Below are 15564 nucleotides of genomic sequence, written 5' to 3'. Positions count from 1 at the left end.
TCCTGGCGCTAACTGACTCATGGGCAAACAAGTATCAGGCAGGGCAAGACCACACAATAGGTCACTTAGGGAACAACCAGGTTTTAATCTTTCTCCTAAATGGGAGAAGTTCCATGGTTTGCCTAATCTCAAGTGGGAGCAGATTCCATAATTTAGCGGCGGCCACCTCGAAGGATCTGCCACCTGCTCTGACCTTCTTAAATCTAGGTACTTTCACCAGCCTGGCCGCTGAAGACCAAAGAGGCCTGGCTGGTTTGTACCAGGTAAATTTCAATTGCAGGGAGGCAGGCCCAATTCCACGAAGAGCCCTGAACACCAGACAAAGGGCTTTGAATTGTATTCTCTGTCGCAGAGGTAGCCAGTGCAGCTTCGCAAGGGCAGGCGGCCCATGTGCTCTTCTAGGAAGCCCCAGAGCCAGCCTAGCAGCTGCTGATTGCAACCTTTGAAGCCTGTCCAACAGAAACTCAGGGGAGCCCAGCAGAAGGGTGTTGCAATAATCCAATCTACTGAGGATTGTGCACCTTGCCACTTGAGCACGTGCCTGGAATGGTAAAAGTGGCAGAACTTTCCTCAGAGATCGAAGGATAGCAAAGCAGCAGGCGGTCGTTTTTTTTACAGGAGTCTCCATACTGAGCTTTTGATCAAGCATAACCCCTAAATTACGGACTGAAGCCACAGGCCGTACTTTAGTCACTGTTTCAGGAGGCCAAACGTTTTCTGGAAACGGGCGGGAGATCTTATTCCCGGCGCTAGAAAGCACCTCCGTCTTACCAGCATTAAACTGAAGAGAGTTATCCTTTAGCCACCGTGACGTATCACGCAGACAGTTGTGGAAAACTTCCACAGATGTTGAGTCCTCTCCCTCAAAGGAGAGGATCATCTGCGTGTCGTCAGCATAATTCACAGTCTTGATGTTAAAAGTTTTAATTAGCGAGATCAAGGGTTTTAGATAAAGATTAAAAAGTATGGGACTTACTGCTGAGCCCTGTGGGACTCCATGAGGCACCTGATTGAACGCCGATTGAAAAGGGGGCAGAGACACCGCCTGCTGCCTATCCTGTAAAAAAGATCGAAACCACGCCAGGGCACTACCTCTCACCCCAGCCTCAAATAGACGGTTCAGCAAAATCTTATGGTAACCATATCAAAGGCGGCAGACATATCTAACAGGATGAGGAACGCTGTCTGTCCCCTGTCTGCACGCCTCTGAAGCTCATCCACGGCAGTCACCACAGCCGTTTCGGTCCTGTGAGCTGGCCGGCAACCAAATTGATCATTCTCTAGTAAATTATGCTGTTCCAGATGTTTAGAGAGGGTTGCACTGACCAGGCGCTCGACCACCTTGGCTGGAAAAGGCAGCAGGGAAATGGGCCTGTAATTTTTGGAACACTCCGGGTCTAAAGAGGGCTTTTTCAGCAGGGGGGAAATCACCGCCTGTTTCCACTGAGCTGGGACAGTACCAGTAGCGAGGGATTGGTTGCAAATTAGGCGGAGTGTGGGAAACAATTCCTCCTCGTACTCCTTCCAGATTTTGCATGGCACAGGGTCCAGAGGAGACCCGGAAGAGATCCCCATAGCTAACCCACGAAATACATCCTCCGTGAGGAGTGGGAATTCAAGTAGTGGTTCCCCCAACACCCAGGCCGAATCATCATCCCTGCCTGCCGTTGCCTCAACTTCGGTGTCATTAGAGTGACAAATGTCGGGGGAGGCCTCCAAATCCTCAATAATGTGCTCAATTTTCTCCTTAAAGAATTTAGCCAGGTTATCACAGAGTCCTTCGGACGGGACAATGGCATTCTTAGAGCATTCAGGGCTGGTCAGAATATTTAATATGTTCAAAATACTCCTAGAGCTATTAGCAGACGTGCAAATCACGGAGGAATAATAGTCCGCCTTGGATTTCTTAATCAAACTTTTGTATTCAAAGACTTTACTTTTCCATAGCATCCTTGATGCTTCCCCATAATCCCGCCTCCATCTTCTTTCTGCCTGTTTACAACCCTGCTTCATATTCTTCAGCGTATCGTTGAACAATGGGGCAGAGACGTTCCCCTTACAACGACGTGTTCTTAAGGGAACATGAGCATCCAACACCGCCATAATCCCCAAGCAAAGTGAGGTATAATTCTCCTCAACTTGCTTATCCAAGCCAAAGGACTTAGTCACATTGAATACTCCGACCGAGGGATTCAAACGAGCAAGCGCCTTCCAGTCTCTGCACCGAAATTCCTTAATATCCGGTGGAGACCCAGTGTAAGCACCCTTAGTGATTATGAAAAATTTGACAAGAAAATGGTCTGACCAGTCCATAGGCAAGACTTACCCCACGGCCAGCAGATCAGGGACCGAAAACACCATATCTAGGAGGTTCCCCGCCTTATGAGTGGCTCCAGTGACTTGCGGAAAAAGGCCAAAGCTTTCGCAAGATTGAAGCAGGTTAAGAAGACCCAAATCAAGGAAGCCATTGCGCCAGAGATTAAAATCCCCTAGAATGATCAGCTTATGGTGGGACGCTGCAATATTAGTCAGGTTGGCTAAAAGCGCTTGTTGTTGCAGAATGCTGAAAGCCCCTGGCGGCCTATAGCATAACACACCCGTGCAAACAAACCCGGAACAAGTCCGGATAGATAAACCCAGCAGCTCCGTTCCCACCGCAGGGTCCAGATCAATAATGTCAATTTTACAAGTTGCTTTGTAAATAACTCCTACCCCCCGCCCCTTCCAATAGACCTGGGAGATGTAAAAATTTAAACCCAGGAGGGCAAGCACAGTATTGCAGTTAATAGAAGGTTTTAAGACTTTAGTTAAATTATAAATCATTTGTTGATTGTACCATACTCAATTTAGGAATTGTGGGGTGTGTACTAAGGTGATTTGACCATGTGAAAAAGCCTTCTGCTGGGATATAATGAATCATGTTTGAGAGAAAACAATTTTCTCATGCTTTTCCCACAGAGGTTTGGAAGGTGATCTATAAGCTAAACTGAGAGCATATTTTCTATAAATTCACATTATTTTTCTCAGTCATGTATAATGAAGTCTGACATTCTCAGTAAAACATGTAGTTCCAACAAGGGCAGAGACTGTCAGTTGATTCTATTTTGTTCTACTGCAGCTTCTCAGAGTGTTCTAAAGAACAACTAGAGCGCTAACAGTCCTACTTATAACAAAAGTACTGCACACCTGAAGCCATCTTGATTGGAATACAGTGGTAACACTTAAAACATTTAATTTTCAAAGGAACAAAATGAGGGGGTTCATTTTGCCATAGAAATTATAATTACTGCTGCAGAAAGAAAAGCTAGTGCACATTTTGACTTCTCAAATCCTCTTCTATTTCATTGAAAAATTCTGACATGGAGACTGAAACATGCACTTTGAATACCAGCATCAGGCTTCCCTTGTGAGCAGTAGCTTTACTACAGTGATCTAATGAGCAACTAGAGTGCTAACATTCAGAATTGATGGCAAATATGAAAAACATCGGAATGCCTTCTTGATGGAACCAAAGTAAAAAACTGAAAGTATTTCCTACCGAGGAGACTGCAGTAAATGAGGAAATTAGGAAACTTCATAACAAATAAGTCTTCCAAGATGGCCACCAGAGACAAAAGAGCCCAAATGTAGCACAAACATCATCCAGATGTAGCCCAAGTGTAGCCCAATGACAGATGTGTGCAAAACTTTATATAGTGCAGACTTGTCAGGTATTGGAGTGCTTTACATGAGCATTGGTTACATCACACAAAAACAGATTCATTTTGGTTTTAGACTTGAGGAGACTAAGTGATTTGACCAGAATCACAGAATGTCGAGCTGAAGCAAAAACTCCAACCTGGTTCCCCAGTTGCAAAGTATGGAGCTCTGGAAGTAACACCACATCCTCTCCCATAAGTGCAGCATTCAATCAAGTGGTCAACTGGATAAAAAAAACATAAAGATAACAAATAATTTAAAAGTGCTTTGTCACTATTTGAAAACTCAGAAAATATGTCTTCATTTTAGATTTTTAGAGCACTAACCATAATTTTGATGCAAATAAGACCCTGTCATATATGTAATTTCTAAAGTAAATATTCTAGGTATTACAGTTTTGATTACGTCAGGCATTCCACACTTTTGTAATAAATATAGAATGTTAGCAATCTAGTTGTTCATTAGGATACTGTTGAGAGGCAGAGGCCAGGGGCACGGATTCTTAAAATTGAAGGCAAGTAGGAGGGTGCAGAGGCACCAATTTGACCACACTGGGCAGGCAAGAAGGGCGGTGGCAGCACAACAGACTATGGAGGGCAGTGGAAAGGGGGGCAGGAGCAACAAACCAACAATACAGGATTGGCAAGACAGGCTGTGGCAATATATTAGGCCATTGTGGGCAGAAGGAAGAGGCAGTGGTAGTACAATCATACATGCCAACAGACCCGATTCAGCCAGGAAACATCCAATGTTTTCAAGCCCAAATGGGCTTTATTTGATCTGTGTCCTGTCTACAATTTCCTCTTTTTCAATGTAAGTCAAAGGGGAAAATCAGCACCCCGGTAATTTTAAAAATCTCCCTCTTACCAAGTTCAAAATGTTAGCACGTATGGTACATTGGATCATGAAAGGCAGGAGGAATTGGGGTGTGGACATGGACTCAAAAAACAGAGGACAGGAGGGACATGGAGAGGTGCACCAAACTGACCCCACAGGGCCGGCATCAGGGTTTGCAGCAGCACAATACACCACACAGGGCATGTGGGTCGGGAGTGCAGCACAACAATCCATAGAAAGCAATAGGGAGGGGATAGGACCATGCACATGGACAACAGAGAACAGAGGGGAAAGAGGCAATGGTAGCTAGCTGACATAATAGACAGACAGGAGAGAAAGCTGCAGCATAATGGACCATAAAGGTCAGGAGGGACAATCAGGGGCATTACAATGGAACAGACAAGCCAGGAGGGAGGGAATAGGGGTCTGCACATGGAACCAGAGAGCTGGGGGCAAGGGGCAGGGTAGGAGCAGCAAGATGACCATGGAGGTCAGGCAAGATGGGCACTAGAAGCAAGACACACCATGGAGAGCAACAGTGAGACTACAATGGCATAAACATCAACCACTCAGGGAAGGTGGGAGGGACCGTGGCAGCACAGAAGACCATCATGGCAAGCGGGAGGGTTAGTGGTAGCACAATGTTTATGATGGGCAAGAAGGAGGGTGCAGGGGCATGCACAAAGGACCATGGAGGATAGAAGGGAGAGTCAGGACCTGGGCACAGACAAGAGAGTTCAGGGAAAGGGGCCTCACAACAGACCATTCGGGGCGGGCAGGAGGAGCAGTTGCAACACAACAGACCAGAGAAGACAGAAGAGTGTGGTAGTAAAATGGACCATGGGGGACAAGAGGAATGGGATAGGGGCATAGAATGTGGACAGGCAGGGTGGAGGTGGCAGGGACAGGTTACAGTCACTGACAATGCTAGGAAGGTGGGAGGGGAGTGGCAGCTCAACAGAACACTCAGAGTAGATAGGATGGAAGGTCCATGGAACATATTGGGTAAAAAGGATGGAGCACGGGCATGCACACAGACATCCGAGGGCAGCGGGAAGGAGAATAGGGGCAGCAAGCTAAGCACAGAGGCTAAGCAGGAGGTCAATAATGGGGCATAGAGTTGGGCAATGGAGGGCAGGTGGGTGGACTAGTACATCATGCTAAATGGGAGGCAGTGGCAGCACCTGAGACCATGCATGGCAGGAGGAAGGAGGCTAGTCCATGGATTCAGACAACAGAGGATAGGGAGGAGGTGGATGGGGTCGTAAGCTAACTGTTCAGAGAAGGCGGGAAGGCCAGTGGCAGAACAACGGCCACACAGGGCTGTAATAAGGGAGCAGGGACATGGATTTGGACAATTGATGGCTAGGAGGATTGAAGGCATGAGCAGCAAGCTTGGGTGGGGGCAGCACAATGCCAGGCCCTGCTTCCACCCTCCCACTTCCATTGTGATATACGTTAAAAAAAACTAGAAATTTGCCTAAAAAAACAAAGATTACAGGGACGGTATAGTTAGACTCAGATTTCACTCATACACAACCAGTGAAATTCAGCAGTTATAGTTACCTGAGCTAACTATAACTTACACCGCCGCAATGTACTGCTAATGACCTCAAACACTCATGACATCACTCATGACATCTCAAAGGAGCTGTGAATTGAATGGAACTATAATCGCTAGAAATTTATTTAGAGATAGTGTGTGTATATTAACTCCCCTTTTTTTCTTTTCTTTTGTGTCAGAACCATTATAATACGCAACTTGCCCAGATTAATATGGCTGAAAGCCTTTCACTTTAAAGTAATGTGTAGTCCTTTGTTTATGTTGATGTTTGCAATCCTAAGTATGTTTATTATGAATGAGTCACATTGACGAACATACAGGTATGGCGGTCACGGGGCAAGATATGCTGAAATGACATTGTGTGCATATTAACACTTGTTTTTTTTCTTTATTGTATCAATTCCTGAATTTTCACATTGTAACTAGGCCAATATGGCCGCCAGCTTTTTGGATTAATGTAATATGTAGTCCTTTGTTCAGGTTGGCAACGTTAGGCATTTGTACATGTAAATAAGGATGCTACAATGACGTCTTGTATCGTTATCAAGGTTCTTTGCGGGTTAAATACTTCCAAACTACAACCTGAGTGCTGATTCCTTCTTTGTAAGAGTGAGAGGAGATTAAATACATGTATATCAAATTCGCTGAAAAAAACACAAGTTTCAGGGACATTATAGTTAGAAATTAGCATTTTAAAAAACTCAGAAATTCACTAATTAGTTGGACAATTCACTCATACAGAACCATAGAAATTCCTCCGTTATAGTTAGTTCTGCTAACTATAACTCATGTCCCCGCATTGCACTGCTGATGATGTCACATATTACATCACTCATGACAGCGGAAGCATATAGGCCAATGCATTTTGGTGCACTCACGCACCTTGGTCACAATGCTGACCATGCATCATGCAGTAGCTTTTCATAAAATAGAGCGGAATAAACACCTTATATTTGCACCGGAGTGCCGTGGAGTCCTTTAATTTGGAGGAACCATTTAAAAACATTATATATATATATATATATATATATATATATATATATATATATATATATATATATATATATATATATATATATATATATATATATATATTCACTGAAAAAAATATATATATATTCACTGAAAAAACCATAGGTTATAGACCATATATAGTTAGGAATTAGCATTTAAAAAACCTTATTTTACTCACACAAAACCATTGAAATTCCATATATAGTTAGTTGTACTAACTATATATCGCGCACCCGCAATCCACTGCTGATCATGTCACATATTACATCATTCATGACATGGTCAGTGACATCACTGATGACATCACTGATGACATCTCAAATGACATCACTGATGACATCACTGATGACATCTCAAATGACATCACTGATGACATCACTGATGACATCTCAAATGACATCACTGATGACATCACTGATGACATCTCAAATTACATCACTGATGACATCTCAAATGACATCACTGATGACATCACTGATGACATCTCATTTGACATTACTGATCACATCACTGATGACATCATTCATGTGATAATACGATGAACCTCTTCAGACTCTAATATAACCTTAGATACACTCAGTGTAAACAGACACTCATAGACTGTCACTCATCCATGGAGTTACTCAGACACTTAGTCAGTCATGCAAAGAATCAATCACACCTCCATTTCCTCAACTATACAGTTATACACACCTTACTTATTCAAACATATACTAAAACATATTTACTCACTTATACAATCCTGGATACAAGTTCACAATGATCCATATAGCCACTCACACATTCACTGGCTCTTATGCACAGTTATTTATATATATCAACTCTCACATGTACTGTATTTTACATATGTACTTACTTTAACATGTAGCACTGAGATATCCATTCACTCACCAATACACTCATGCACACAGTCAACTGCCCATACAGCTGTTTCCACATGCACTTTTGAACCCATACATCTAGTCAATCAACTGCTCACACATCTATGCAGAGAGTCATACACCTCTCAGCCACCCACACACACACTCAGTCTCCCATACAAATGCTTGGGCAACCAATCAATAACCCATATAGTTAATCATATAGCTACTGATCAACACATGCAGCAGTTTACAGAACAACAGACATAATGATGCACAAATTAAGACAGTTTAGTCACTAACCCATGCACTCAGTGAGACACATTTAATCAGTCACTCATACAGTCAGTCATGCCCCTACTAAATCCTTCATCCAGACACTTATACATCCACTCAAGACATATTTTAACTTTACAGAAAAATACAGTCACTGGATGTTGTCATCAGTGATGTCATCAGTGATGTCATTTGAGATGTCATCAGTGATGTCATCAGTGATGTCATTTGAGATGTCATCAGTGATGTCATCAGTGATGTCATTTGAGATGTCATCAGTGATGTCACTGACCATGTCATGAATGATGTAATATGTGACATGATCAGCAGTGGATTGCGGGTGCGCGATATATAGTTAGTACAACTAACTATATATGGAATTTCAATGGTTTTGTGTGAGTAAAATAAGGTTTTTTAAATGCTAATTCCTAACTATATATGGTCTATAACCTATGGTTTTTTCAGTGAATTTTCAAGGTTTTGTAAATGCTAATTCCTAACTATATATGGTCTATAACCTATGGTTTTTTCAGTGAATTTCATTGGTTTTTTAAAAGCTAATATCTATAGCTGTAAAATGTATTGTTCTTTAAATCCAAAAACATATTTTATATGTTTATTAATAAAAAAAATTTAATTATTTTTTTTGTTTCGCTCCCGGTTCGCGAACCGGGAAGCTTTCCGTTAGCTCAATTTGATGCCGCGACCTGGTCCGCGAACCGGTAAACGTTCCGTTAGCGCAACTGCCGCGTTAGAAATCAACATCGTGACGTGTCGCGGAAGCGCGACGTATCACGTTGTCGCGTAATGCGTCTTATGACGCGCTGCGTTAGCGCACCCGGAAGTGCTCCGGTACGCGAACCGAGGCGCGAAGCGCAGCGACCCGGAAGCGATCCGGGGCGCGTTCCGCAGCACGTAACATAAGCGTGAGAGGTCATGTGACTTGTTAATAAAACTTTTCATTGGTTCATTTAACTTTTGGTTTCATAATCATGTAAGGCTAGGTCAGGTGACCTAAAAATAACACTTTTCATTGGTTTAGAACTATTGTTTTTCCCAAATGATGAAAACCCCTCCTTCTTTCCTCACTCTGACTTTCATCTTTGTGAGAGAAAGACCTTATTTCATACTTGAGCAATGGCTTCAATGGTAGCTTCAGCTGGTGGACCCCCACCACCATCACCACCTCCTCATGGGAAGAGAGGACCACCTCCCCAGGTCATCACCAACACAGAGGAGGAAGAGGAAGAAATAGAGGAAGATGAGAGAGAAGGACCACAGTTCTTGGAAGAGGTGCCCCGGGTTTCCCATAGAAAAGCCAGTTTCATTTGGCAGTTTTTTTCAATCCCTCCAGGCCAGAAGAAAGTGAATGCGAGGTATGTCACCTGCCTCATTTGCAAAGAAAAATTATCAAGAGGGACTGATAAAAAGTATAGCTATGGGAACTATACCATGCATAGGCACATGAGCAGGTGGCATCCACTCAATTACAGCCGGGCGGAAATACGAGACAGGGAACAGAACCCAACAGCAACTCCTGTGGCCAGGTCAACTTCGTTGATTTCTTTGACAGCAGCAGAGGCACGGGAAACCGTGCCAAACATCCAGGATAATTTTTTGGCATATGAAGTTTACTTGTCTGCACTGCGGTGCATTGATATCATGTGGCAACATGAGTATCAATTCAATAAACCTAGCTTACAACAATCATAATTGCCTTGAACCGCCCCACACAGTAATTTTTTTTTTGCTCCTGTTGAGCCCTTTTCAATGCCTGTTTTTTGTTGTTTCCCCCCCCCAAAAAAACAAAAAAAATATAAAATTGTTCAAAAAAAACAAAAAAAACAAAAAATGTTCAACAAAAAAAATATATAAAACAACAAAAACATTTAAAAAAAAGTTCTTTTCAGAACTACCTCCCCTTTCAAAAAAAATTGCTAGAATGTTTAGCACTCTAGCAAGCTCTATTTCTTTTAGTTCGCTCCCAGTTCGCTTCCCGGTTCGCGAACCGGGAGCGAACCAAAAAATGTTTAAAAAAAAAAAAAAGAAGAGTAAGTATAAGGAAAGTAAACAGAGAGTGATGTTAAAAGAAAGACAGCTATAGGGAGTAAACCAGAGATACTGTTTAATAGATATATTTACCGAAGAAAAGACGGAAGAGGGTATAATTGTGGAAAACAAAATACATAAGGAAGTGAAAGAAAAAAAAGAGAGTAGAACAATAACAAAGAAGAGTTTCTTGGAGAATGTGAGTGAATGTTCAAAATAAGATTAAAACATGGGGAATAACAGAGAGAAAAAATAGAAAACAGAAAACAAAAAATAACAGAAAAAGATTAATTGAAACAGCAAAGAAATGTAAATAACATAGAGCCATATCATCAACATAGGCAATAAAAGTTTTGCAGCTTTTATCGGCAGAAATATGTCACCAAAGCCGCTTTTGCGGCAGAAAACTGCAGCTAAAACCACTTTTGCACCAGTTTTCTGCCAATAAAAACAGCAATAATTTTATTGGCTGTGTTCATAATATGCCCCTTAGTGTGCTTCAACTACACAGAGAAAGCATTATGAACAAGTAGTGAAAAAGTGATCAGTCAAAGACACTAAGAGTAATAGAGACGGAGTGAGTGAACAAGAGTGAGGAACTATGAGAAGAGAGGGACTGAGAAAAGGAGTGGAAGGAGTTGAGTAAGTAGGTAAAAGAGAAAGGAATGAGGAAAGTAGCAAAGGCAGGAAACTGAGGGTTAAAGAAATAAAGCTGTGGAACTAATAGTAGGTGAATGTGATAGAAATGTAACGAAAAGAATACAAAACATTTACCTTATAATTGTCGTTAAATTACTCACTTTTTGTTTTTATACTTTCAATCTGTGAAAGAGAGAACAGACATTTGAAAAATATTAAAACATGTATTTAAAAATTACAAAAGACAAGGGGAAAGATTGAAGGACAAACAGTTTTTCAACAACTTTGACACTGACAGAAGCTTCTGCTTCTCCAGGCCCCCTACACAGTCCTAAAGATATACATTTTAAACTAACAGTATCTTGATGCAGATGAAGTGAGGCCTATCTTAAAACATGGTGCATCTTTTGCACTGCTGTTGTCTCAGAAAAGTGTCGCAAGACACTAACATTTTAAATGATTGCTTCAGGATGCCAATAAGATGTGTCCTATCCAGAGGTTTGTTTGAGGTGAGACCTACTCAGGGTTCCAAATGAAATTTCGAGTTGTTTGAAGAGAACAGAGGACATAATACATGTGGAGGCCTACCAATGAAGTGATTAATGTCCACTGCACTCTTGAACAAATGTCAGACCTCATCTGTCTCCAGGAACAGGCCTAAACCTCATCTACACAATGTGGTGTGTAATGTTAGGAAACACAGGTAATATAATTGAAAAACATGCACATTTTTTTGCTCATTCCACAATCATATCACCTGTGTTTCCTTTGCTTAGGTATCTCATTGTGGAAATGTAGTCTATCATATGAAAGACTACGTAAAATATGAGCACTGTATGCAAGAACTTTGACACTTACAGAAGCCTCTCCTTCTCCATGCCTCCTACACAGTTCTAAATGTACATCATAAATGGAAACAGTACAGAATTAATTATACATGTTAAATGGTTTATTTTTGCTGTTCTCAGAATGTATCAAATTTCACTAAAAACAGTGACTTGAAGGTATTCATCATATAACAGCGGGGAAAAAAAAACACAATCAAAATGATTGTGTTTAAAAAACCCATACAACATAACAAATCAGAATTCAGAACTCCTTAAAGTTAACTTACTTTCCATGACGTCAAAGGATGTCCTATGAACAGCTTACACTCTGTTGTGCTGTTACTACTTTCAGCCCGCCACTTTCTGAAAGAAAACCTCCATCGTTTTGAAAAACATGTTACATACAATAAATGACTTCTTGCTCTCTACCACAAGTTTCCACAAGGCCAAATCTTGTCAGAGCCATTTATAACTCTTGGATTTCTTGTAAGCCAATCCCGTCATTTGGCATTTCCGCAACTTTCAGAATTAAAATGTTGAAGATCATTTTCACAATCCTGGACTAGTAATATCTTCCCCTTCTTCCTCAGTCATGTTCTACATTTCCTATGACACTGATACTGCTTACTATGAAGCAGACTTACACTACCTCTATGACTACTACAATTATTTAATTCTCTACATCACTTTTAATCACAAAGCAATGTAAAACAGTAGACAGCATTGCAGACTTACATTCCCTCTACTCTATGTTTTGATTGGCTGCTTCAATTAGCTTATAAAAAGAAATAGTTTTTCTGAACTCATTCAAAGTGCACTTATTTCTCCATGACGTCCAGTCTTATGGTTAGAAGTTATGTCTCTGAACTACACTTATCCTCAAGGCCAAATCGTGTAGGAGCCATTAGAACTTCTTGAAATTCCTCAGAGCACATCCCGAGATTCTTTCCCTTAAAGTTTGGTTTTAAAAACACCAGGTAAGAGTTTTTAAGGTCATACGGCAATTTTTTTTGAAAATTAAAACAGAATCATTGCAGAATGACCAGCCATTTCTAGACTTTAAATAAGCTGTGTAATGTCCTGATGTTATTGAAGGACCGTCATGATATATAATTGCTGCAGTTACAAAAGTCCTTCCTGATATTGACAACTGTGAAGCCACAAAAATTTTTATTAAAGTTGTCAATTTTGTTCCATCAGGCCTACATCGTTGGAACATTAAAATGACATACTGGCCATATGTTCGTATAAATAATGTGGACATCATTTCAGATTTACATTGGCTACACTCAATGTTGTGATCAGCTGCTTTTACTAGCTTATTAAAGGAGACTGATTTACTGTCTGGCAAAGTTAAATATATAAATCTTTCTGAGTCTACACTAGTAGTACTTGATACCCTACAGTTCTCGCAGTCATGCTGCCATTGATAAGAAAGCCCAAACAGCTGATCTACATCTACACCTTCAGCATGCAATACATCAAGTATATACATTTAAAACTCCTGACAATCTTGCTGAATATTTTGAGAGAATTGTGTTTGGCCTGAACATCTGTCTAACAGATTTCGAATTTCAGACACACTTTCTATGTTTGTTCTATCTGTGCTACATTTCTCTAACACAGAATTTAACAAACTGCAAATTCTTTGATCAGAATTGACCACAATCTCTTCTTTTACATTTTATAGAGAAAACAAAACATTAACCACTACATTAGCATAGCAGTTGACACCAGAACTGTTTTCAAATTGAAAACCAACAACATCTTCAACAGAATCCTTTTTGTTTCTGCTTATAATTTCAGGTTCATCGACTTTTCGTCTTTTTGCTACAACCTCCCCAGTATTGGTCACATTTCTTCGTTTCCGGCCTACCACACGTTTCTCAAACAAAGGATATTGAGGCAAATGTGGCGCATACTCTCTTCTTAACCTATTGTATTCCTTAACACAATCTAGATCCGCACAAATGTTTGTGACATCACACTCAATCAAGTACAATCCCGATAAAGTTCTAACTCGTGACAATGCCACATATGCCATACCCTCCTTGAACACAGAACTGCCAATATTCACCAATGCACTGTCTACACTTAAACCTTGCGATTTATGGATTGTCACCGCATATGCCAAGCAAACAGGAAACTGCTTACGGCGAACATATAAGTCTTTTACAAGCAAAAATCTAGCAGAACAACGACCAATTAGCTGTACTTCCTCAATGCCATCAAATTTAATTTTTAAAAATTCAATTCCATCTCTATTTCTGTATTTCACTAAATCAACAACATTACCCATTGATCCATTTACCAGACCTCTTTCAACATGTAAATTCCTTCTTAAAATTATACGGCAGTTCAAGCACACATTCAGAGTCTTTTCAAAACCTGCAGTTTTAGATATACTCTTCTCTAATGAATCCAATTTTGTTTTCAGATTCTCAGACAAAATAATTGTTGATCCCATATGCTCTACTCTGTCAATAGCTTCCAGTTTCACAATCTCTTGCTTTTCTAAATGCAACATTTTGTTGTTGAATTTGGCACATTCTGCAAGAGTTGGCATCAAACATATTCCAGATTTCTTCTCAGTAATTTTCTGAAAAATATTCTCAGGCACAACATCTTGTTCTGGATATAAATTTGACAGTAATCGTGCATGTAAAGCTTCTTTCCCATGCTCGGTCACTTTTCCAATTCTAACATCTTGTAGAATAGTCTTGTAAACTTCATCCTTCGCCTGACGCATATTTTCATGCAGTTCAGCATAATTGAAGTTTAACCATATATTGACCTTGCCAATGCTGCCTAGGCACTTCCTGGTATCTTCATGCGTGAGCATTTTGAACACAGGTTGCCCTTTCACTGGTGTCAGCTGCAGAAGATCTCCGAAAACAATGATGTGTTTGCCACCAAATAACACATCATACTCTGTTTTGAGAACTTCTTGCATTCTCAAATGCACAAAGGCAAGCATGACATTGGAAACCATGCTTACTTTGTCAATGATAAGAAGTTTCATTTTCCTCAAGATTCTTGAAACTTCAAAACAAGCATCTCCAGATAGCTTGTGATATTGTAATTTGTTGTCATGCTCCACTGGCAGCATCAGTAAACGATGTAAAGTAATCCCTTTAATGTTATGTGCTGCCAGTCCAGTTGGAGCGGTGACAACACAAGACAGCGATGACTCTGTCCTTTCCTGCAAATAACATGAATATGCTTTAATAAGGAAACTTTTTCCAGTTCCCGCTTCTCCACTCACGTACAGTCGGACAGGCTTCAACGACGTACATGAGCACTCTTTCTTGTCATGACTTAATCCATGATCAATTTGCATGGTAACTTCGTCATATATTTTCCTCTGCTCAACGTTGAGTTGTCTTTCCAACTCTTCTAAGTTAACCGCATCCTCCTGAGCATGTGCCATGGCTCTTTCCACTTCATTCATAGCAGTGGCAGCTTCATTTTCAATAACAGGTCCTCCTAGTGGATCCTGACTCAATGAAGCAGAACTCTGACTGTCCTGAGAACTGTCTCTGGCAATCTCGGCTGCAATTATTGCTTCCTGCTCAATTTCCGCATTCAACATTTCTACATATTTGGGAAAAGCAGGACATTCTATGGTCTCCTTGGCGGCATTGAAAGAGTCTTCCTAACAGAGAAATTCTCCAAGCAGTTCCTCTTCTGCACGCCAAGGCTTGAAAAGTTGCAAAAGTGCTAAATAGAAAAACTCCTTTTTTTCAGGAGATTCGCCACTCAATTTTCGATGGTTTACCAAGTGGCATTTTCTTTGCTT

The sequence above is a fragment of the Lissotriton helveticus genome, chromosome 3_2 (genome assembly GCF_964261635.1).
Source record: "Lissotriton helveticus chromosome 3_2, aLisHel1.1, whole genome shotgun sequence".
NCBI lineage: Eukaryota > Metazoa > Chordata > Amphibia > Caudata > Salamandridae > Lissotriton > Lissotriton helveticus.
Note: the sequence above shows the minus strand (reverse complement) of the source record.